Below are 26419 nucleotides of genomic sequence, written 5' to 3'. Positions count from 1 at the left end.
AAAAAAAAAACTACTAGAATTCATATGGGAGTTTAGTAATGTCACAGAATACATGTAAAATATCAACTGCTATATATTAGCAATGAACGATTTGGAACTTAATATTTTTAAATAATATTTAAAACAGCATTAAGAAATACAAACTACTTAGGAATCAACTTAACAAAGATTGTGAAAGACTGCTACATAATATTGTTTAGAAAAATTAAAGAAGACCTAAATAAATGGAGGGACATATCATGTTCATGGGGTGGAAAACGCAATATCGCTGAGGTGTCAAGTCTCCCCAAATTAATTAATAAATTTAATGCAGTCTCAGTTAAAATCCTAGCTGATTTATATAGAAATGCAAAGGAACTAGATAGGCCAAGACAATTTTGAAGAGAACAACAAAGTTGCTTTTTCTACATGATTTTAAGACATACTCTAAAGCTAGAGTAATCAAGACAGTGTGGTATTGGCATAAGAATAAACATACAGATCAATGAAACAGAATAGAAAGTCCAGAAACTGACCTATACATATATGGTCAATTTTTGACAAAGTTTCCAAAGTAATTATGTATGGAAAGGATAAGCTCTTTAACAAATGGCATTGAAACAACTGGATATCCACATGAAAAGAAAGCAAACCTCAACCCTTACTTCATAGCATATATCAAAATAAACTCAAAATGGATCACAGACCTATGGATAAAAGCAAAGACTATATGAGTATAAGAAAAACATAGGAGAATATTATTTGACCCTGGGTTAAGCAAAGATTTCTTAGATATGACAGAAAAAATCATGAAAAAGAGAATTTTAAAATTGATTAATTGGACTTTATCAAAATTAAAAACCTTTGCTCTTTAAAAGATGTTAAGAAAGTAAATAGGCAAACCACAAACTGGGAGAAGTGTTGGAAAAACATATATTTCATAAAAGACATACATTCAGAATGTATAAAGAATACTTTTAAGTCAATAATAAGAAGACAACCCAATTAAAAACATAGGCAATATCACTATACACCTATTAAACCAGCTAAAACAAAGAAAAAAGAAAGAAGGAAGGAAGGAAGGAAAGAAAAGTGGCAATACCAAATACTGGCAAAAATGCAAAGAAACTGGATTTCCTATACCTTGCTAGCAGGAATGCAAAATGGTACTGCCATTCTGGGAAATAGCTTGGCATCGTTTTGTGAAATTAAACATGCAGTTACCATACAACCCAGAAATTGCACTGTTGAGCATTTATCCAAAAAAAAATAAAAACCTGTGTTTACATAAAAATCTGTACATGAATGTTCACAGCAGCTTTATAAATAGCCAAAAACTAGAACAACTCAAATGTCTTTCAACGAGTAAGTGTTAAAACTCTGATACGTCTATCATACGATGGAATACTACACAGCAATAAAAAGGAACAAACTACTGATAGACACAACAATGTGAGTAAATCTCAAGGGAACTGTGCTGAGTGAAAAAGCCAGTCTCAAAAGGAGGCATACTATATGATTCTGTTTATTCTCAAAGTGATAAAATCATAGCGATAGAAAACAAACACTGGTACTAAAGGATAGGGACCAAGGATGGGATGGATTGTGTGATGGGGTATGCATGAGAGAGTCATTTTGTGGTAATAGAACAATTCTGTATCTTGATTGTTGTAGTAACTGCACAAATCTTTGCATAGGATAAAAATGCATGGAACACACACACACATCCACATACCAACAAAATGCAGGTTTATTAAAGATAAAGCTGAATAAAGTCTGTTAACAGTAATACCAATGTAAATTTCCTGGTGTTGATACTGTACTACAAGCTACATAACATGTCACTATTGGAAAGCTGGGAGAAGTGTACATCAGACTCATTGTACTATTTTTGCAACTTCCTATGAGCCTATAATTATTTTAAAATAAAAAAGTATTTTTTAAAAATAAAGAATTTGAATAGACACTTCTCCAAAGTATACCTACAAATAGCAATAAGCACCTCATTTAATAACGGCAAATAAAAAAATAGCAAAATGCTCATCATTAATCATCAGGAAAATGCAAATTAAACCACAATGAAATACCATTACACATGCACTAAGATAGCTAAAATTAGAAAGAATAACAATATCAAGTATGGACAAGAATGTGGAAGTAACTGGGCCTCTCATAAATTGCCGGAGGAGTAGCCATTTGGAAAACACTAGCAATTTCTTATAACGTTAGACAAACATACTCTTACCATATGACCCAGTAATGCAAATCTTAGGGATTTACTCAAGAAAAATAAAAACTGTGTTCACACAAAGACCTGTGCGTAGCAAGTATATAGCACCTTTATTTCTAAAAGCCCAAAACTAGAAACAATTCAGATATTCATTCATTAACAGGAGAGTGAATTAACAAATCATGGGGGGCTTCCCTGGTGGCGCAGTGGTTGGGAGTCCGCCTGCCGATGCAGGACACACGGGTTCGTGCCCCGGTCCGGGAGGATCCCACATGCCGCGGAGCGGCTGGGCCCGTGAGCCATGGCCACTGAGCCTGCGCGTCCGGAGCCTGTGCTCTGCAAGGGGAGAGGCCACAACAGTGAGAGGCCCGCATACCGCAAAAAAACAAACAAACAAACAAAGAAACAAATCATGGTATATCCATACAGTGGAATAATTCAACAATAAAATTGGTGAATCTCGAAAAACATTATGCTACGTAAGAGGATCCAGACATAAAAGAGTACATACTCCACAGTTCCATCTATATGAAAGACTTTAGGAAAGGCAAATTTAATCTACAGTGATAAAAAGAAGACTGGCGTTTGCCTGGGACCAAGGGTCGGGGGGAGCAGGTGACAGATTTGGAAGGAACACAAAGGAAATTTTTGGGTGATGGAAATGTATCTTTTTTTTTTTTTTTTTTTGCGGTACGCGGGCCTCTCACTGTTGTGGCCTCTCCCGTTGCGGAGCAGAGGCTCCGGACGCGCAGGCTCAGCGGCCATGGCTCACGGGGCCAGCTGCTCCGTGGCCAGCTGCTCCGTGGCATGTGGGATCCTCCCGGACCGGGGCATGAACCCGTGTCCCCTGCATCGGCAGGCGGACTCTCAACCACTGCACCACCAGGGAAGCCCGGAAATGTATCTTCATTGTGTTGATGGTTATATAGATATGAGCATTTATCACAACTCATTGTACGGTACATATATAATGTATGCAATTTTTTTGGTAAACTATGCTTCAAAAAAATTGATTTTTTAAAATGTAGACCTTAAGGTCTTCCTGAATTTTCAGAAATGATAGTGAGAGTTAAGTCAAAGAAGGGAATAGTTTTAAGTCTCACTTATTAGCAGAAATGATAGTGCCATTAACAGACACATGTCTTTCAGGACACTAAACTCAACATGAGCAAAACTGAACTAAAAACTTCCTTTCACCACTAGCCCAAAACTATCCTTACTTGGGTGTTTCCTGCCTTAGTGAATGGCATCCTCAGATATGCAAGGTAGAGAACCAGCCAATATTTTTGACACTCCCCTTTTCCCTTCACCCCCCCATCTAATCAATTGTTCAATCCTTCCAATTGTATCTCCTAAACAGATTCCAAGTGTGTTGGCTTCTCTCCATCTCTATTATGACCACATTAGTCCAATCATCATCTCTCACCTATATCACTACTACCTACTGAATCCATCTCCCTGCATCTACTCTTACTTCCAGTATTGGTCTGGACTCTGATTGCAAATGACAGACATTCTATTCAAACTAGATAACTTCTTTTATTTTTTTTTTTTGCGTTACACGGGCCTCTCACTGTTGTGGCCTCTCCCCTTGCGGAGCACAGGCTCCGGACGCGCAGGCTCAGCAGCCATGGTTCACGGGCCCAGCCGCTCCGCGGCATGTGGGATCTTCCCGGACCGGGGCACAAACCCGCGTCCCCCGCATCGGCAGGCGGACTCTCAACCACTGCGCCACCAGGGAAGCCCTAGATTACTTTTTTTAAAAGGAAGTATATTCATTGCATCACATAACCAAGAGGAAATGAACTCTTCATGATTAGATCTATAGATTTGCCTAATTTATTCAGGAATCCATCTTTCTCTCCATCTCTTAGATATGCTTCCCTCTAGGTTGGTTTTGGTCTCAGATGGCTCTCTCCAAATGATAGAAAAGATTACTGATCTTTTCCCTATTGATCTGACCTGATCCTTACAGCTGACAATCCCAGAGAGACAGGGTTTATCCCTTTCCTGAGAATTTGAGCAGACGTCCTGGAGAGGATGTTAATTAGTCTGACTTGGGTCATTGCCCACTGCTGAACCAAACCCTGAGGCCAAGAGAACAGGAAACTCTGATTAGTTACATTTAGATAAATTATGTGCCCATCCCTGTGATGGGGGATGAGGGAGTCAAACCTTACCCAAATCACATGGAAGGGGTTTTCCACAAGCAGAAGGGTGCTGGGACTTCCCTGGCAGTCCAGTGGTTAAGACTCCTTTCTTCCACTACAGGGGGCCTGGGTTCGATCTCTGGTCGGGGAACTAAAATCCCACAAGCCACATGCAGCCAAAAACAAGAAAAAACAAAAACAAGGAGCGGTGTGCTGTTACCAGAAGTGGAGGGCAAGAAGTGTGCTAGATGAACAAAAATCTTAACTACCAGAATTTGCTTCCATTCTCCTGACAGCAGTCAGTTATTCTAGTTTATTCTATTTAAGTGATTCTCCTGGTTCAAATCTTTCTATGGCTTTTCACTACTCTTAGAACAAAATTCTAAATCTCCCAGGTGACTCAAAGGCCTTCATGCTCCAAGCCTACCTCACAAGGCTGAATTTTACATCACTCTCCCTTCATTCTCTATTCCAGAAACCATAGCTTTTGCTCAATTTCTTTAAGACATGCTTCCTCACAATCACTTTCCACAGCTATTGATTCCCCTGGAGACACAGTACCCCATAGTGGATATCTAACCATCTTTAGAGCTCAGCCTGGACACTTCTTCCTTAATGAACTTTTCCTGATCCCCCAGATTAGGACAGATTCCTCCAGTTAAACTCACTCATAGTACCTGTGCATCTCCTTCATAGCATTTGTCTCCATTGAAATTATAGTCATTAAGATCATTATTGTTAACTATCTGACCTCTCCTGCTCAAATGGAAGTTCCATAAGGTCTGAGAATTACTGCCTCTTCACCACTGTAGTCCAAGCACCTAGCCCAGTGCCTAGAAGAAAACACCCAATTTTTTTCTTCAACAAATTCAGTGAGGGACCAGAGGGGGCTGATAAATTCGGTTTTAGACAGATTGAATCAGAAATAACGACAAGGCAAGAAGTTAGAAAATTTGTAATAGTTGAAAATGTGGGAATTCCATGGTGAATAGAATCCATTGTTCCATGGGACTAATATCAAAAATGTATTTTGCTTCCCCAAATGAAGATTGGTTTCCACTGAGGTGTTGTGAGTTGATGAATCTGAGAGTATAAAAAGCCCCAGTCCGCTCTGGAACTATTTACTGTCTACACACCTGGCGCTTTACTTATAAGCACAACCCAAACTGGAATGCCAACCATGGGCAAAAAAAGGAGGGAAGAATATTGCAAAAAGAAACCTGAGGTAATTTCAATTTGATTTACACAGGTCATTTACCTCAGAAACTGAAGTCAGATTTAGAGATTCAAACAACCCCTGTAATGGGTACATTTTCTACCACCCCTCCCCTCAGTAAACAGCTTTTAGAGACACTAAAAGCACAGAGACTAAAAGCACAGAATTTCTTTGTGAGAAGAGCCCAATGCTCTGTGTCTTTCTCTACATCCTCTTCTCCTCCAGATCCACTCTATGCTAAACACAAAGGTTTTACTTGTTTGGAGTTATTCTGGGCTTAAGGAGTACTTCTCAAGAGAGTAGTCAAAAGGGTGTTTCTGTATTTTCCTTCCTGAGGTGTGTGCAGGGGAAAGAAAAAAAAATTCCACAGCCACACTCCCATTCAAAACAGTCCAACAATCATTTTTCTTAATAATATGTAGCAGTGAGTGGCTAGAGTCCTAGAACTTTCAGGCATGTCAGTTCTTTAACAAAGAAAAATGAGACTGATGTTTTCAAAAAACAGTTTTGATTGTAAAATACAGATATTTGGCTAAATTTTTAAAATAGTAAACGTCCAAACTTATAGGAAAAAATGATGGGGAGGAGGAAAAGGCACAAGAGAAAGGAAGCAGCTGTGCTTTAGCTTTACTCCAAAGTTAAACCAAACCCTTACTAAATTCATAGTTTATGTTGTCAGCAGCAAATGAAAAAACCTCATGACCAGGAGAAAAAAGCAGATGAGAAACCCTTAGAAGAGAGGGATGGTGCTGGGAGGAAAAAAAAGAAAAGATGTGAGCCCTACTTTGAAGCTGGGTTTGGACTTCAACATCTTTTCATAGCTTGTCCTCCGAGAATTTTCTCCGTACACAAGCCACATGTGTTACCCACTGTATTTCCAAAGGGCAACAGGAGAATGAAGATTTAACTTGAGCTTAGGAATTGGTGAGGTGCTCGGCCACTTGTCCTCTCCCCTCCTCCATGTTGAAATGTCTTCTTCCTTCCCCCTTCCTGGCTCTTAAGTTGGACAGAGAGAGGGGGAATAGGTCACAGGTTCCTGAAGATCAACCATCAGCAGCAGCACATCATATATGTGCACAGCCTAAGGGTTCAGAGATGGAAGGAAGGTAGGAAATACCATGCTAACCAGGTCCATACAGGACTAGAGGTCATCTGTATCTGATTTTTAAGTGTACTTGGACTGGTCCGTCGTTTTTCCAAACCCTCCTTTTGTCTGCTCATTAATGCCTAAAATTTCAGGCTTAAAAAGCAAATTTTGTGAATGAAAAGGTAATTTGGTTAAATCCTTAAAATTGTGTAAATTATTGTTACTACAGTCTTTTTCAGAAAGGAAATTTTGACAGGTTTTGTGAAGAGAGAGAAGAAAGGAATGAGGGGGGACTTGTGATGGGCCAAGAGAAAGGGTATAGAAAGGCCAGGCTGGAAGTAGAGAAGACCAACTCTGTTTTTGGTCTCTGCTATTGAATCCATGGTATCTGTAGTAGCCAGTTGTGGCTATTCTCTGAGATGTCAATGTTAACAGATAAACAATAATACACATTTACACATAATTGTGATTAAAATGTCTAGGCAGTATAATAATCGCTATATAAGGAAGTTCATTACTATGGATCCTGCAACTCAGCGCCAATCCCCAAAAGAGACAATATTTCTCCTGGTTACACACATTAAAATAATGCCAACCAGGGTAATTTGGAAGTGAATCATGTATCATATACATACTGCTATGGACCAAATTATGTACCACTAAAATTCATATGCTGAAGTCCAAATTACCAGTGTGATGGTATTTGGTGATGGGACCTTTGAGAGGTAACTGCATTTAGATGAGGTCATGGGGTGGGGCCCTAATCTGATAGGATTAGTGTTCTTTAAGAAAGTGACACCAGAGAGCTTGCTGCCTCTTTTTCCACCATGTGTGGACACAGCAAGAAGGTAGCCATCTGCAAGCCAGGAAAAGGGCCCTCACCAGGAACAGAATTGGCTGGTACTTTGACTTTGGATTTCCCAGCCTCCAGAACTGTGAGAATTAGCCTTCTGTGGTTTACGCCTCCAAGTCTATGGTATTTTTTATGACAGCCCAAGCTGACAAATACAAATTTTGGCACCAAGAAGTGGGATACTGCTGTAACAAATACCTAAAAATGTAGAAGCAGCTCTGGAACTGGAGAGTGGGTAGAGGCTGGAAGAGTTTTGAGGTGCATGCTAGAAGTATGGACGTTAAACGTGATTCCGATGAGAGCTCAGATAGAAGAGAGGAGAGATGGAGAGAAAGTTTTCATCTTCTTAGAGAAGACATAAATAATCATGAACAAAATGTTGGTGGAAATATGGATATTAAAGGCCATTCTAGTGAGGTCTCAGAAGGAATGAGGAATAGGTTATTGGAAACTGGAGGAAAAGGGACACTTGTTTTAATGTGGCAAAGAACTTGACTGAACTGCGTTTTATGTTTTGTGGCAGGAAGAATTTATAAGCAATGAAATTGGATATTTAGCCAAGGAGGTTTCTAAGCAAAGTGTTGAAAGAGCAGCGTGGTTCCCCCGGCTGCTTACAGTAAAATGCAAAAGGAAGGCAATGAATTGAAGAAGGAATTGTTAAACAAAAAGGAACTTAAGAGATTTAGAAATTTCTCAGTCTATTCATATAGCAAAAAAAAAAAAAAAAAAAGAGAGAGAAAGCTCGTTCTGAACGGAACACTAAGGGTGTGGCTCAATAACCATTAGATAAAAACATCAGGGGTGGGCTTCCCCGGTGGCGCAGTGGTTGAGAGTCTGCCTGCCGATTCAGGGGACACGTGTTCGTGCCCCAGTCCGGGAGGATCCCACGTGCCGTGGAGCAGCTGGGCCAGTGAGCCATGGCTGCTGGACCTGCGCGTCCGGAGCCTGTGCTCCGCAGTGGGAGAGGCCACAACAGTGAGAGGCCCGCGTACCGCAAAAAAAAAAAAAAAAAAGATCAGGGGTGAGACTCATGGATTTAATCAGCCATCTCAGCAGAAGCCAGGAATAGAGATGGGATCACTGACAGGTGGGACTGAAGGAAACAGGAAAACGTGGGACAGAATGAAGGAAGACTATTGGACTGCTTAGATCCAACAGGAACGGATCATGAGCTATTTGGCTGAGAATATATACTCTTCTTAAAGAAAAGGAAAAAATAATGCCAAAGGTGATTCAGATCATTGGGGTTGCCTCCTCAGTTTCAAAGGCTGGGGCTACCACCTTGGTTTCAACCAGCCAGATGGTCTCTGCCTGAAGCCTCAGAGGTGGGGCCACCCTGCAGAGCCATGGGATTAGGGGTACCTGGAGCCTTGGGAGCAGACCTTGCCCAGGAGAGCCTGATGGGTGGGACCACCATGCCAGTGGGTCCATAAGGCAGGACCCTGCCCCTGTGGATCTGGAAGGAGGACATTCAGTCAAAGAGGAGCCTTAAGATTTATTGGAATTTGTCTTTCTAGGTTTTGGACTCGCTTGGGATGCATCATCCCTTCTTTCTTTTCTATTTCTCTATTTTGGTATGGGAATGTCTAGCCTATGCCCATCCCACCATTTTATTTTGGAAGCACGTAACTTGTCTGATTTCACAGGTTTATAGCTGGAGAGGGATTTTTGCCTCAGGATGAATTATATCTCAAATCTCACCAATTTAGATATTTAAATGAGACTTAGACTTTAGAGTGGATGCTAGAGTTAGAATTTTGGGGGCTGTTTGAATGATATGAATGTATTCGGCATGCAATAAGGACATGCATTTTGGAGGGCCAGAGGCAGAATGCTATGGACTGAACTGTGTCCCTATAAAATTCCTATGTTGAAGCCCTAACCCCCAAGTGTGATGGTATTTGAAGATGGGACCTTTGGGACCCTAGGGTTAAATAAGGTCATGAGGGTGGGACCCAAATCTGCTAGGACTAGTGTCCTTATAAGAAGACACACCAGAGCTTGCTACCTTCCTCCCCACCATGTGAGGACACAGCGAGAAGGCAGCTCTCTGCAAGCAAGGAAGAAGGCTCTCATCAGGAACTGAATTGGCCAGCACCTTGATTTTGAACTTTCTAGTCTCCAGAGCTGTGAGAATTACATTTCTGTTGTTTAAGCCTCCCAATCTATGGTATTTTGTTATGTCAACCCACGAAGACTAATACACATATTAAAATGCACCATACACATACACAATGATTCATAATTGCATTCACCCTACAGAAATAACAAGAAGGCATAAAGCTATGTGTAAAAGAATGTTCATTGTAGCAATCTGTAATAGCAAAATAAAGAAACAGCATTGTATTAGTTTCCTAGGGTTGCTGTAACAATGTATCACAAACTGAATGGCTTAAAAGAACAAATGTGTTATCTCACAGTTCTAGAAGTTAGAAGTCTGATATCAAGATGTCAGCAGGACCATGCTCCCCCTGAAATTTGTGGGAATCCTTCCTTTACCCTTCCTAGCTTCTGGTGATTTGCTAGTAATCTCTGGCATTCCTTGGCTTGTAGATGCAGCACTCCCATTCTCTGTTTTTACATGGAGAATATATGTCTTCATATCATCTTCCTTCTGTACATGTCTGTCTCTGGGTCCAAATTTCCTCTTTTTATAAGGACACCAGTCACATTGGATTAGGGCCCATCCTAATGACCTCATTTTAATTTGATTACCTCTGTAAAGACTCTGTTTAGAAATAAGGTCACATTCTCAGGTACTGGGCTTTAGGACTTCAACATATCTTTTTGGGGAGAGAGGGGAAAGGACGGTGCCATTCAATCCATAACAAACATAAATGTCTATTAACAGGGGAATGGAATTCTACATCCCTACAACGGATAACCGTACAGTCTTTAAGGGGGGGGGAGGGGGAGAGAGAGAGAGAGAGAGAGAGAGAGAGAGAGAGATGTACTGACCTGGAAAGCTGTCTGAGCTATATTATCAAATGGAAAAGGTAAGCATTTCAGACCAGTATGTATAACATGGTCTAAAAGACCATGGAGTCCTTATCTGAAATCTGGATTTTGTCTTGACATACCATTTGGAAAAAGTGCACCAAAATGTTTAATGGTAGTTAAATTGAAGAAAAGTAAGGGAAGTACTTACACTTTTTACAATTATACTTTTTAAGATAATTGTAGGTTCACATGCCGTTGCAATAAATAATACAGAGATCACGCGTACTCTTTACCCAGGTTTCCCCACTGGTAATGTCTCACAAAAACATAGTACAATATCACAACCAGGATGTTAATATTGACATAGTCAAAACACAGATTATTTGCATCACCATAAGCATCCCTCAAATTGACCTTTTATAGCCACACCCACTTTTCTCCCACCCCTATATCCTCCTTAACCTTTGGCAACCACTAATCTTTTTTCCATATCTATACTTTTGTCATTTCAAGAATGTTACATAAATAGAATCCCACAGTAAGTAACCTTTTGGGATTAAGCTTTTTTTCACTCACATAATTCTCTGGGTATTCATCTAGGTTGTTGCATATATCAGTAGTTCATTCCTTTTTATTTCTGAGCAGTATTCCATTGTACCACAGTTTATTTAACTATTCACTTGTGGAAAGACATCTAAATTATCTCCAGATTTTGTTACAAATAAAGCTACTATAAACATTTGTCTACAGGTTTTTGTGTGAACAAAAGTATTTACTTCTCTGGGATAAATGCCCAGGAGTATAATGTCTGGGTCATCCAGTTATTGCATGTTTCATTTTTTTAGAAACTGCCATACTGTTTTCCAGAGTAACTATACCACCTTTACATTTCAACCAACAATGTATGAGGGACTCAGTTACTCAGCATTTCCTCCAGTAGTTGCCATTTTCTAGTTTTTATTTTATCCGTTCAGATAGGTATGTAACAATATACCATTGTGGCTTAAATTTGCATTTCCATAATGGCAAATGATGTTGAACATTTCTTCATGAGCTTATTGACCATCTGTATATACTATTCAGTGAGCTGTCTCTTCATATATTTTTGGAGTGTTTTGTTTTTTTACTGTTGGCTTTTTAGGTTTCTCTGTATATTCTAGTTACTAGTCCTTTTTTTGGATATGTGTTCTGCAAATATTTCTCATATTTACAACTTATCTTTTCATTCTCTTAACAGGGTCTTCTGCAGGGCAAATTTTTAAATTTTGGTGAGGTATAATTTATCAATTTTTTCCTTTTATGAATTTTACTTATGATTTCAAGTCTAAGAACTCTTTGCCTAACAAACAGTTAAGAGCTAAGAACTCTTTGCTCCCAAAGATTTTGTCCTATTTTTTTCTAAAAAAATTTACTGTTTTACATTTGGCATTTAATTCTGTGGCCCTTTATGACCTAATTTTTGTATAAGGTGTGATCAAGGCTTTTTTTTTTTTTTTGCCTATGGATGTCCCACTGTCCTACCACCACTTGTTGAGAAGGTTGTTTTTCCTTAATCAAATTGCTTTTGCACTTTTATCAAAAATCAATTGGGCATATTTGTGTGATTGAGGCAGTTTCTAGGTCCCCTATTCTGTCCCACTGATCCATGTGTCTATCCCTCCAGAGAGTCTTGATTACTGCAGGTACATCATAAGTCTTGAAATTAGGTAGATGGATTCCCCCCCACCTTTATTCTTCTTTTTCAAAATTGTTTTAACTATGCTTATTTCTTTATCCTTCCATATACATTTTAGAAAAATCTTATACAAATCTACAAGAATTCCTGTAGGAATTGTTATATGAATTATGTTAAATCTGTATATCAATTTGGGATTTTTGTTTTGGGGGTTTTTATCAATGCTCTTCGGTGTTTCTGAGTTGCTGGCTTTTCAGCTCCAAGTCTAGGATATATGAAGCAAAGAGAAAATTCAGAATACTTACCACCATACTGGTCCTTGGGTTCCAAGGTCCCTAGTAGTCCTGCCTTCTTATCTCTACCTTTCAGATTCTTATATTTGTTTTACATATAATATCCAGGGGTTTTAGTTGTACATAGTGGGAGGAATAGGGAAATGTACATCTATACCATCTTCCTAGAAATGTAAGTTGTATTTTCATTTTTTTACTTTATATAATAATTTTTTTGTATATGGCCAAATGATTTTTGACGAGGGTGACAAGACTACACAATGGGGAAAGGTCAGTCTCTTCAAAAAATGGTTCTGTGGGGCTTCCCTGGTGGCGCAGTGGTTGAGAGTCCGCCTGCCAATGCAGGAGACACGGGTTCATGCCCCGGTCCAGGAAGATCCCACATGCCGTGGAGCGGCTGGGCCAGTGAGCCATGGCTACTGAGCCTGTGCGTCCGAAGCCTGTGCTCCGCAACGGGAGAGGCCACAACAGTGAGAGGCCCGCGTATCGCCAAAAAAAAAAAAAAAAAAAAAAAAAAACGCTTCTGTGAAAAATGGATATCCACATGCAAAACAGTGAACTTGGACCCTTGCCTTATACCATATACAAAAATTAACTCAAAATGGATTAGAGACTTCAATGTAAGATCTAAAATTATACAACTCTTAGAAAAAGCTTTAGCACCTTGGACTTGACAATCAAAAGCATGGCAACAAAAGCAAAAATAGACGAATGGGACTATAGCAAACCTTAAACTTCTGCATATTAAAAAAAAACAATCAGCAGAGGAAAAAGGCAATCTATGGAATGGGAAAAAAATTTATAAATCATATACCTGATGCAGGATTAATATCCAAAATATATAAGGAACTTTTACAAATTAACAACAACAAATATCTCTATTTAAAAAGTGGACAAAGGACTTGAATAGACGATTCTCCAATTAAGATATACAAATGGCCAACAAACATATGAAAACATTACTAATCCTAAGAGAAATGCAAATTACAACCACAGTGAGATATCATCTCACATTCATTAGGGTGCCCACTATTCAAAGAACAGAAAATAACATTTTCATTGGAAGGATGCAGAAAAATTGGAACCCTTGTGCAGTACCGATGGGAATGTAAAACGTTGCAGCCATTATGGAAAACAGTATGGATGTTCATAAAAAAATTAAAAATATAATTATCATATGATCTAGCAATCGAACTTCTGGGTATATATCCAAAAGAATTCAAAGAAAAATGTCGAACAGATATTTGCATAAAAATGTTCATTGCAGTATTAATCACAGTAGCCAAGAATGTCCATTAACAGATGAATGGATAGAGAAAATGTGGTACATACATACAATGGGTATTATGTATTCTCTAAAAAGAAGGAAATTCTGTCACATTCTACAACATGGATGAACCTGGAGGACATTATGCAAAGCAAAGTGAGCTAGACACAAAAGGCCAAAATCGGTATGATTCAATTCATGTGAAGTGTCTAAAGTAGTCAAATTCATAGAAACAGAAAGTAGAATGATGGTGCCAGGGGCTAGGAGGGATAGGAAGTGGGCATTCGTGTTTAATGGGTACAGATGAAAGAGTTCTAGAGATCTGTCAAACAACAAAGTGAATATACTTAACACTACTGAACTGCACACTTTAAAATCTTTTTTTTTTTTTTTTTTGGCCAAGCAGCATACAGGATCTCAGTTCCCCAACTAGGGATCGAACTGGCTCCCCCTGCAGTGGAAGTATGGAAACTTAACCACTGGACTGCCAGGGAAGTCCCTCTCTTGAACTGCACACTTTAAAATGGTTAAGGTGGTAAAATTAAGGTTATGTGTTTTTTACCACAATAAAAAAAAAGAAGCAAAAATAATAATTACCCATAAGCACAGGCAACAAAAGCAAAATTAGACAGATAGGATTTCATCAAACTAAAAGGGCTCGGCACAGCAGAGAAAACAATCAACAGTGAAGAGACAACCTATGGAATGGGAAAAAATATTTGCAAACCATATATCTGATAAGGGGGTAATACTCAAAATACAGAAGGAACTCAGCTCAATAGCAAGAAAACAAATAATCATGTTTTAAAATGGGCAAATGACTTGAATAGATATTTCTCAAAGAAGTCACACAAATGGACAACAGGTCTGTGAACAGGCGCTCAGCATTATGAATCATCAGGGAGAGAGTGAGAGGGAGGAGAAAACAGGAAAGGAAAAGAAGGGAAGGGAAGGAAGCAATTGTATCACCTTATTATAATGTGTGATACTTAATAGCTGAGAGTTTTACAATTAATTAATAAAAGAAAACTAAGCAAGCAACAAAAAAGACAATCATGAATGCCAGGGAAAACAAAAAGTTGCTCAAAGAAGGAACATAATCCCCTACATGGCTCAATTGTAAGTAATCTTTACACAGTCCTAATATTATCAACACTGAATATCATCTAACCAAAAATTATGGTAAAATCATATTAATATGATAAGAAAGCTGAAATGGGAGTAAAGTATTGGCTGTAAGTGAGCTAAATCCTCACCTTCCACAGTAGGAAGTCAATTGGTAATATTAAACATTTATTAAAAATCAAGAAATAACAGTATAAGCAGGTTATTCCAATTGTAGAAGTAAATACTAGAAGCTCTAAGAAAATGCTTGCCTCTGGGGAACTGGAATCAGACGTAGGGAGAGAGAGAGATTAAAATCATTTTTAAAAGACTATCACTATTAAATCTTTTTTAAAGTTTTAATTCTTGCTTTTATTATATGAAATCTCAATTCAGAGAATTGGGTTAACTTATTTTAAAATCTCTTCAGTGGGAGTAATTATTATATATTCACATATCTAGTGCTTACGTCCGTTTAGCTTTCTGATCCTTAGATATTCTAGGCAATGTTACACAATTATCTATGTCAATATAAATATAATTTAAATTTAGGTGCCATTTTCCACCTTCACTCAAATTTAACTTCTATTCAGAAGGTATTCACAACAATTTACTTGACAAATTCTTATCCTAAATATCTCAAAAATTGCTGTCATCATTATAGTTATTCATTTTATAATTATTTATCTGTGGTAAATGGTCCTTGTATTGGCCCCCAAATCATGACGCAACATTTTCAGAGTGTTCCTCTATCATTTTTGCCTAAACCACAGAATGATTATTAAGAAGCACTTAAATAATAATCTGATTGAAGGTTTAACTAACCACCTGGTTCCTTAAATGAGTTTTGGAGATGTGCCATGGTTTTAAACTAGTGCTTCAGTCTGAGCTGTGATCTACTTTTAAAGACTGTATAAATCCTAGCGCATCGCAGGCACCTGAAAATGAATGAAAAAATCAATTTATGTTCTGGTATCAAACAATTTGAATTTTAGAGTCTATTGTCACATAATGTGATTATATTTGTAAGTTCTTCTGAAAATCCAACAGTTATTCAAAATTTTAAAAATAGGCTTCCCTCTGTAACCTTGGCCAAATCACTTAATCTAAAAATGATGTAGTTTTCTCTTTTTTAAAATAGGAATAATAACCTCACATTGCTCTCTCTCATACTCTGTGCGTCTCACAGAGTGATAGTACTTAAAATATTAAGGGCAGGAAGTTTCCTTCCCTTCCCCACTTCTGTTTTAAGGTATCACAAAATGATCACGAAGCAGAGAACAATCTCCCTAAGGATATTTATCTATGAAGGGAAAAATAGTAATATTATACTGGAAAAACCCAGTAAGATGACATTATCAACATTATGTGTCCCCTGAAATGATAAACAGAGAAAGATATAGGATCATTTCTGGGGTATTCTTGCCAAAAATGCAGAATCTCAATTTAATCTTAAGAAAAACCCAAATGAGAGGCATTCTCCAAAGTAATTGGCCAGTACTCATCAGCAATGTTGAGGTCATTAAAGAAAAAGACAGAATGAGAAAACGTCACTGATTGGAGAAGACTAGAGACAACTAAATTTAGTGTGGGATCCTGGAATAAAAACAGGACTTTAGGGGGAAGACTTGTGAAATTTGAATAAGTTTAGTTAATAGTATTGTTACAATAGTAGTTTCCTAGTTTTTATACTTATACAATAGTTATATAAGTATTGACCTTAGGGGAAGCCAAGTGAAGCATATACAGGAACTCCCTATCTTATATTTGCAACTTAAAAAAAAAATTATTTCCAAATAAAAAGTTTAAAAAGAAGTATCAACGAACAAATTCTTAACATTCTTTTTTCTATTTTTTCTTTTTTTTTTTGGAACGAGATCTCAATTGTTATGGACTAAATTTTCTTCCAGAATTTCTAGGTTGAAGCTCTAATCCCCAATGTAAATGGCATCTAGAGATGAGGCCTTTGAAGGATAATTACAATTAAATGAAGTCATGAGGGTGGGGCCCTAATCTGATAGGATTAGTGTCGTTAAAAGAAGAGAAAGAGGTGTCTCTCTCTTTCTCTCTGTCTGTCTCTCTATCTCCCCTCATCCCCCTTCCCAATCTCCACCACCCCCACCCCTAAGCATGCAGAAAAGAGGTCACAGCAAGATGACAGCCATTTACAAGCCACGAAGAAAGCTCTCACTAGAGCCCAACCTTACTGGCACCCTGATTGTGGCCTTCCAGCCTCCAGAACTGTGAGGAAACAGATGTCTGTTGTTTAAGCCACCCAGTCTATGGTATTTTGTTATGGCAGCTGGAGCTGACTCACACACCAATTAAGCTACTAAGTGCTGACATATACCAAAGTGCCTTTCACTGTAGTTCAAATCTAAAATAACGTTCTATAGATCTCAGCTATTTCCTAAAGTATTGCCTTTTATTGAATATAGCTGTGTTCCTACTAAATAATGGAGACTTATTTAGCTCTAAATTACCACTCTTAGGTCTGTCCTTGATAGATAACTGGCTGTTTTTCTCAATTTGTCCCCAAATCCATTCTCCATCCTGCTCTGTGCCCTAGAAGGGTGACCTCTGTGGTAGGAAACTCCTCACCCCTACCCAGGCCCTTGCCCCCTGGCTTCTGGTTGGAGTGTTGATTCCTCCTGTTTATGTGTCTGCTCACCCCCTTCTGGCCATGGCTGGTCCTGCAACAACTATAGCTCTTGTTGGAGGCCACTTCCAAGATCACCACTCTCACCTGCTCTGATAACACCCTTTCCTCTCCTGCCCTCCAGATCTATGAAAGTAATGGCTTCCTGCTGTTACCCCTGGGTATCTTAACATCCCTTGTTGAGTCCCTTAGTCCCTTAATACACCCACTCCTCTGTAAATAATTCTTTTAATAAACACATCTGTTTAAAAAATTCCACTGTTATGCAAGATGAATAAGTCTGGAGATCTAATGCACAGCAAGGTGACAATACTTAATAATACTGTATTAAATACTTGAAATTTGCTAAGAGACTTGATCTTAAGTGTTCTCACCACACAAAAAAATCATGACCTGATTTTTGACAATCATGACAATTGACTTGATTGTGGCAATCATTTCACAATGTATATGTATATCAAAACATCAGATTGCACACCTTCAATATATGCCAAATTTTTGTTAGTCATTTATATACCTCAATAAAGCTGGGGGGTAAAAAATCCCAGCTGAGTGTGCTGTCAGGATTCTGGCACAGATATGCCACTTAAAATCATTGAGGGGTTTTGATAGGCTTTCTTTTCTTTTTTTTTTTCCTAAAGAGTCACAAGTACTCCAAACTTTTGGTTCAAGTCACATAGAACAACATCATGAATAGCACTCATTGCACTATAGATAACATCATTTATTCTTATCATTATATAGTGATTTTGAGATAATCTTTTATGGAAATTTGAAGCTTCTCCTACCCTAAAGACATTTCCCTAAAGCTCTCTGGAGAAATATCCAGTTTTAGTGACAATCTCAGCTCCAAAACACAGCAAAAATGAAAATCCCTACTGAAAAAAATGAAAATATCTACCTAAACAGAGGGCTGTGTGTTCAGGGGTGTGGCGGACTTGGGTTCCTATCCTAGTTCCAGGAATTAATAATTGTATGATCTAGGGCTACTTATTCTCTCTGTGTCTCCGTTTCTTCATCTGTAAATTAGACAACAACCTACCTCAAAGAGATGTTACAAGGATTAAATGAGGTAATCTAAGGTTTGCTCTTAGCATAATGCCTTACACATAGTAAGTGCTCATTTTCCTTTTAATTTATTAAATAGGCCTGTTTTATCTATAGTTGATAAAGTATGACCCAAGAGGAAGCAATATTCAGCCTAAAGGATTGTTGAATTATTTACTCAAAGATTTAGTAGATCATGCAGTATTTGTCTTTCTCTGTCAGACTTATTTCTCTTAACATAAAACCTTCAAGGTCCATCCCTTTTGTCACAAACGGCAGGATTTCCTTCTTTTTACAGCTGGATAATATTCCAGTGTATATATACCACATTTTCTTTATCCATTCATCTATTGTTGGACACTTAGGGTATCTCCTTGTCTTGGCTAATGTGAATAATGCTGCAATGAACATGAGGATGCAGATAACTCTTCAACATAGTGACTTCACTTCATCTGCCAGAAGTGGGATTGCTGGATCATATGGTAGCTTTATTTTTACAGGAGGAATGGGGAGATGTTGGTCAAAGGGTACAGATTTTCATTTATAAGATGAGTAACTTCTGGGGATCTAATGTAAAGCCCGGTGACTGTAGTTAACAATACTGCATTGTATACTTAAAAGTTGATAAGAGAGGGCTTCCCTGGTGGCACAGTGGTTGGGAGTCCACCTGCCAATGCAGGGGACATGGGTTCAAGCCCTGGTCCGGGAAGATCCCACATGCCGCGGAGCAAGTAAGCCCAGAAGCCACAACTACTGAGCCTGAGTTCTACAGCCCATGAGCCACAACTACTGAGCTCGCATGCTACAACAATGGAAGCCTGCGCACCTAGAGCCCATGCTGCTCAACAAGAGAAGCCACCACAGTGAGAAGCCCGTGTGCCACAATGAAGAGTGGCCCTTGCTCGCTGCAACTAGAGAAAGCCCATGCGCAGCAACGAAGACCCAATGCAGCCAAAAATAAATAAATAAAATTAATTAATTTAAAAATATATTTTAAAAACAATAATAATTTTTTTAAGTTGATAAGAGAGTAAATAGACCTTAAATGTTCTCAACACACACACACACACACACACACACACACACAATGATAACTATGCAAGGTGATGGATCTGTTAATTAACCTTAATGTAATAATTTCACAACGTATACATATATCAAATCATCACATTGTACACCTTAAGCTTATACAATGTTATTTGTCAATTATGCAGGAATCCCTGTTTTCTGAAAGTTTGCTTCAAGCCACTTAGTTTTTACAAAAGACCTACATTAGTACCTGTTTTTGCCAACTGAAAGAAATCCAAAGAGGATTTTCACTTTTATGAAAAAAGGAGAAAAGCAAAAATAGCGATCAGTGTTTTTCAGTGAGCCATTGTAGAGGCCCAGGGCACCCAGGGCAGTGAGAGGGGCCCTGCCAATCTCCTTCCCTGGAACTACACTCAGCATCTCAGCATCAAGCCACCATAGCTTTGCACTGTGTCTGTGAGCATCTGTGCTTTGCCTCAATTTATTCTGTGCATCCATTAGCAAGATGTGTCCTAAGGTAATTGCTTCCTCGCTTTACACCATTTTGGCTTACGAAGGTTTCATAGGAAAGCTCTACTTTCGGATAGTGGAGGAAACCTGTATCTCAATAAAGCTGGGAAAAACAAAACAAAACAAAACAAAAAAGACTTGGTAGAGCTCACTAGCACAATACACAAGTGAGTCAATTATTTAGAAAATGGGAAACAGAGGGAAGTCTTTTTTCTCCTCAGAACTCCTATATACCCTTCCTTAATATGGGTAAATATCAAAGAGAACCTGGATATAATATGGGAAGTTGTTAGAGCATCTTGTTCTGCAAAGAGATAGGGGAAGCTGCTCAAGTATTTGGAGAAAATCCAACCCCAACTCATGTTTTGGTAGGGAGATGGAGACAGCAGAACAATCTTAAAAAACGTATTGACTGGGGCTTCCCTCGTGGCGCAGTGGTTGAGAATCTGCCTGCTAATGCAGGGGACACGGGTTCGAGCCCTGGTCTGGGAGGATCCCACATGCCGCGGAGCAACTAGGCCCGTGAGCCACAACTACTGAGCCTGCGCGTCTGGAGCCTGTGCTCCGCAACAAGAGAGGCCGCGATAGTGAGAGGCCCACACACCGCAATGAAGAGTGGCCCCCGCTTGCCACAACTAGAGAAAGCCCTTGCACAGAAACGAAGACCTAACACAGCAAAAATAAATAAATAAATTACTAAACTCCTACCCCCAACATCTTTAAAAAAAAAAAAAAAAGTATTGACTATTTTCCTTTTCTGAAACTCTCCTACTCCAGAATAAAAGGAAAATTGTTCAGGATATCCATTTTAATTTTTGATGGCCTTATTTTCAGATATTTATGGTAAAGAAAAATAATTCGTTTTCCCCTTTATTATAAAAGGAGTACTTACTTGTAATAAATTCAAAAATACTGACATGTATACAGTAAAAAATAGATAGTTGCCCTCTCAACACATACTTTTAAACTAAGAAGTCTCTCTTCTACTTCCAACTTTGATCCTTATGAGTGTATTGAAACACAAATCACAGCATGAACAAAGGGAATTGGAATGCATTACTTTAATATTAAATTAAAAGGTTAAGTTAAAAATTATTCAAAATAATTATATCTATATGAAAATTCAAGGGACTTCCCTGGTGGCGCTGTGGTTAAGAATCTGCCTGCCAAAGCAGGGGACACAGGTTTGAGCCCTGGTCCGGGAAGATCCCACATGCCGTGGACCAACTAAGCCAGTGCGCCACAACTACTGAACCTGCACTCTAGAGCCCGTGAACTACTGAGCCCGCGTGCCACAACTACTGAAGCTCGCGTGCCTAGAGCCCACGCTCTGCAACAAGAGAAGCCACCGCAATGAGAAGCCCACGCACCGCAGCAAAGAATAGCCCCTGCTCGCCGCAACTAGAGAAAGCCCGCGTGCAGCAACAAAGAGCCAATGCAACCAAAAATAAAATAAATAAAATTTTTAAGAAAAGAAAATTCAATATTTATTCATTCATCAAAATGATGTTTCCATCACAGTCTTGGCCTAATTGAACTCTGGCTGCTCCTGGGAACACACCTCCCCACGGTCCTCTCACCTCCTTTTACTTTTTTATATTTATGTAAACTGCCATTTCCAAACCATTTCTCCTCCTCTGTCTCAGAAACTCCATCCTTTACGAAGTTTCCAGCCCGCTTAACCAGCACTTGCCCCTCCTCACGCCGTCACCTACGATCCCTTCAGTTGCTTCAATGAGAAGCAGCACAGAGCTCGCTGTCTTCCTCTTCGCTCTGTCTCTGTCTCCATCTCCAATGACTGCATCACTCACGCGCTGCCCCATTCAACATCAGGTCCCTCAGCATCTTGATCTTTTTCTCTCCAATAGTCCTTTTATTTTCTTCCATTTAATCCCCTCAACTCTAAAGTCATAACTTCTCCTTATTATTACCAATCATGACATCACCTCCTAAAAAGTGATCTCAAACCTTTCCTCTCCTCCCAGTGCATTTCCTCTGGTACCCATTTCAAAAGTGCTTTTGTCTCACTGAGAATTCTGATCTACTAACCCTACAAGTGTTTCAATATCCATTATTCACTTTTTTGGCTTCACATCCCTCTTTCCATTTATTGTCTATTTCTCCCCAATAAAATGTAAGCTCCATGAGGACTTTTTCACCCTTATCTCTAGCGTCTGGAACAGAACCATGCCTGGGTAAAAGAAAGCACTCAATAAACACTAACTAAATGCATAAATGCCTTCTGTGGGCCAGGTGTTTGGCAAGGATAAAGAAACAAAAATAGCCTCTCCTCTCAACAAGTTTAAACGAATGTGTATTATGCATTCGTATTAGTGCATGCACACATATTTCAAGTATTTTTACTTGAACCAACTACTTATTCTTAGCCTACCTAAAAAATAATTTTAGGGACTTCCCTGGTGGTCCAGTGGGTAAGACTCCGTGCTCCCAATGCAGGGGCCCTGAGTTTGATCCCTGGTCGGGGAACTAGACACCGCGTGCATGCTGCAACTAAGAAGCCTGCATGCTACAACTAAGAGAGTCCGCATGATGCAACTAAGACCCAGCGCTGCCAAAATAAATAATAAAGATAGTTTTACATTTTGTTATTCCAATGTCCTTATACTACGTTTGGGAAGTCTCTAACTAGCAAGAAAATCTTTGAACTTTCCAAACATATCTTTTAGGTGTAACAAGTAATAGTGTAAGGCATTTAGAACGCTAAAAATAATTAGCTGTTTTTTTAAATCCATCTGATACAAATAATCTGTCAGTTCAACAAACACCAGAAAGTGACGATGTTAGCAATGCACAAAAGGGAACAGTATGCAGTTGTTAGGCGTTTCATATTATTCCCACCTCTAGCACCGATGAGAGTTCAAATGGCACCATTGTGCAAAACAGAAAGACATGTTTTTGCCATCGCCTGGAAAAATGCTGTAATAACTATACAAATCCACAATGACTACAAGCATGAATGGCTCCCACTAACGTTGCACAGTTCTACAGTTTAAAAATATTGGTTTAACCCATTATTTCCAAAACATTTGATCATGGAACTTTTCTTTTTCTTCATGCCATTCACACAGATCATGTGAAACTAACATTTTCTGATATATAATTTGGGAAGTATTGCTCTAGGATACCATAGAAAGTGATTAGTATTAAGCCTATGGCTTTCATTTTCAATTTTATATGTTTGCAATATTCTCTGAGGGTTTGACCTGGAGTCAGATGGACTCGGATTTGAACCCCAGCTCTGACACTAACTTTGAGCCAGTTACGTACCCTAAGGGTCAGTTACCTTCTTCGTAAAATGCAAATAGCAATAGGACTGCCCTTATAAAATAAGGGTTACAAGAGACCTTGGTTGGTCCCTGATATATACTAAATTCTCATTAAATCGTAATTCTACTAATAATATTCTTTAGGCCATCTGATGTACAGGGCAAAATTACATAAGGGGGGGTGTATTTAAATGAGGAAGTGTAACTGTGAAGGAGTAATTTAAAAAGATGAAAGTCAACTAGATTTTTGTTATAAAATCATTTTTACCAAAACAAAAGTATTTTTGGATTACAAGCAGAATTTATGAGCTCCTCAATAGACAGTGTATACAAAACTCGAGTCCTATTTTAATACAGAAAGAAAACCACTTTTGCCAATAGTGAATATACATACTCCCATATTCACATGCTATGGGTCATATAACCTCCCTGTCAAGCAAGGACATTGGTAACACAGTTTAGAGACTACCCCTTGGTCAATGGACTGAGAAGCCAGCATTGCAGTCCACTGCAAATTAATTAATTTATTAATCACCCCAGGATCTCAGGGATGTGTTGACCTAACTGCAGTGAAGTTGGGCCAATTCATAAGCCTTTTGTCATGTATCCAGTCTGCCCCCTAGCTTGACATGTTTATCAACCATGTGTGCACAGTAGAATATGGATAGAACAATTTGTAATTACCACTAAATAAATGGGGGGAAATAGACAAACAATTGCCAGGCGTATTCCCATGGCAGCAACTTCCAACATTTATTTTCCACCTTTAGAAATGGCTTGAGATGTGGTGATCGTATGAGCATCCATGTGAAAAAGATGCTGTTCCTGCACCCTTAACTGGGAGAAGGGAGCCCAATTCACAGAGCATCTGGAACACTTGACTTCTGTGAGAGTACTGGGCTGCTCACCCCCGGCTTATACAAGGACAGAGTCTCTCTCTAGCCCTGGAGACTACTTTTTCTAAGTACATTTCTCAGCATAATAATGGTCCCAATTTCATTTCTGCCTCTGCTACTGAGAGAATTGAGAACCACAGACTAATTCATGATCATTATCTGTATGTTTCTATAAAGAGTGGTAAAATGCTTATTGTGAGGAACGCAGCTGAAATGCCCATATTAGCATTTACAGCAGGAGATATACACCTCCCTTAGCTCTTCATTTGTGGTTTACCAGTTATCCTCTTACCTCCTAGTGACTCAAAGCTGTACCAGCAGCTAACCTCTGAATGTAGCTCCTTCCTCCTCAAGATGAGCAGCTCTAAAAAATGAGAACCAATGGAAGTAGCAGTCAAGATGTGCAGTTTTCAATTTACACAGTTACTTGGGACTTTTTAAAATCTGTTTTCATCTGAGCATATTAATACAGACAACAAAGAAATGAATTAGTAAAAGAAATGTAACATTAGAAAAAAAACTTAAGGAAAAAGAAAATACTGTGAAAGTATAATAAATTAATACTATAATAAAATGACAGTCTTTATGGTGAAGAGGCGATAACCAAAAAGTCAGCGATTATAGGTGCATTTATACTTGGCCTGGGACATCAGAAACACTAATTAAGACAGAGGGAAACAAGCAGAGAAGCAAAACGCTGATGTAAGATGATCGCAAGTAGTCTGTGCTCAAATCAGTCCATTTTAATGATTCATATGACACAGCGCTAAAATTACTGGAAAAAGTATTTCGATGATTAAAGCGTTTTTTTTTTTATTTTGGTATCTGTTAACGCAAAGAATAACGACTGTAAAACAGGTCTATCTTCTGTTTTAGTATTGGTTTTAAAGCATAAACTGGTATGAATTACTATGGAAATGAAAATGGTATTTAAGGTAGTATTCACAACTGAATTATTCTGCTAGCTTAGAAGTAATGATTAAAATGGCTAGAATTACAAAGTGACTGACAAAAAAGATATTAGTGAAAAATACCTTAAAGTTCACCTTGCCAGCTTTGCGATGGGCATACCCCCAAGCGTTTCACTTTTCAGGAGCGTTGCCCATAAACTATTCGGCAGCAGAGGGCGCTCTTCTGTCAAAATCCGAAGTTCTTTTTTAAAACCTTTTAGAGCCGCATACTCGCTAGCGTCCAAATAACAGTAGTTAAGTGTCAAAAAATGAGTCCGTATGAGCTTTGAGTTTTATTTAAGGGAGAAGGATATCGAAGTAGAACATTTATGAAACATAACTGAATGAGACCTTAGATTTTTTAGCAAAAAAAAAAAAAATATCTTCTAAATGATGTATTTGTGTGATTCACGCCACTATTTTCTGAGGACCGACTAGGTGTAAGACACCAACATATACTTTCAGCGTCATCCCCGGATATTGTTACGGGAATGCTTGTAACCTTAGCATGTGTTGTGTGCGCTTTAAGGGGAGGACATTTTAAAACAAAACGAAGAAACTGGAAGTCATCGTATTTCTCATATTCAAAAGTAAGGAATTCACTATGTCACAGATTTTACCTAAAATGTTTGCAACAAACGGCAGATACAGTTCCTATTCTCAGTTTACCTTCTGTACAGATAAATGATTTTGTAACATCTGAATACTAATATAAAACAATATCTGCACATTTATCACCCGCGATCAATGCCATCCTCTCGACAGAATCCTGGGTGCCAATATACTCCGCAACATCGGGTTGCTTCCTGAATTTCAAAGCGTGGTCTTTTTCTCCCTCTCTGACACTCTCTGCCACCACCCGCCTTCCCAGAGCCAACCAGCTCAGGTCAGGGCCAAGTTGCTGAACATTTCCAGTCGCTACAAGAGATTCTCTTCCCCTATAGAACCACAGGGGGGAAACTTTCCGCATCGCCGCTTCATATTGGCTAATTGGTGCTTTTTTTAGAAGACTTAGCTTTAAACATCTTGCATTTTCCGAACACGCCTTGTTTCGTTTTCAAGCTAACGAGGTCTTACTTGTGATCGTGCAAAAGCCTTTTTTGAACACCCCAAGTCGCGAGTCATTGGACAGGCCTCTAGCTGCGTGTCCAGGTGTCACGTGGTGCCTTCGCAAGCCACCCAGAGCGTTTGCTCCGGTGAAACCCTGCAAACTTTCTTTTTCTTTCTGTGGGAAGCAAAAAGACCCA

General features: G+C 38.8%; 1 long non-coding RNA gene across 1 annotated transcript; it reads right to left on the bottom strand.

Annotated features, from left to right (window-relative positions):
• Positions 1-1825: 1825 nt before the first annotated feature.
• On the bottom strand, positions 1826-26196 carry LOC132433557 (uncharacterized). The gene is made up of 3 exons (XR_009521170.1): positions 25257-26196; positions 24515-24586; positions 1826-2545 (listed from the first exon to the last, which is right to left on the bottom strand). It is a non-coding gene; the product is annotated as an uncharacterized lncRNA (long non-coding RNA).
• Between the last annotated feature and the right edge of the window lie 223 nt (positions 26197-26419).

The sequence above is a fragment of the Delphinus delphis genome, chromosome 11 (assembly GCF_949987515.2).
Source record: "Delphinus delphis chromosome 11, mDelDel1.2, whole genome shotgun sequence".
Lineage (NCBI taxonomy): Eukaryota > Metazoa > Chordata > Mammalia > Artiodactyla > Delphinidae > Delphinus > Delphinus delphis.
The sequence above is the reverse complement of the archived record's forward strand: the minus strand, read 5'-3'. Positions and strand labels throughout refer to the sequence as shown.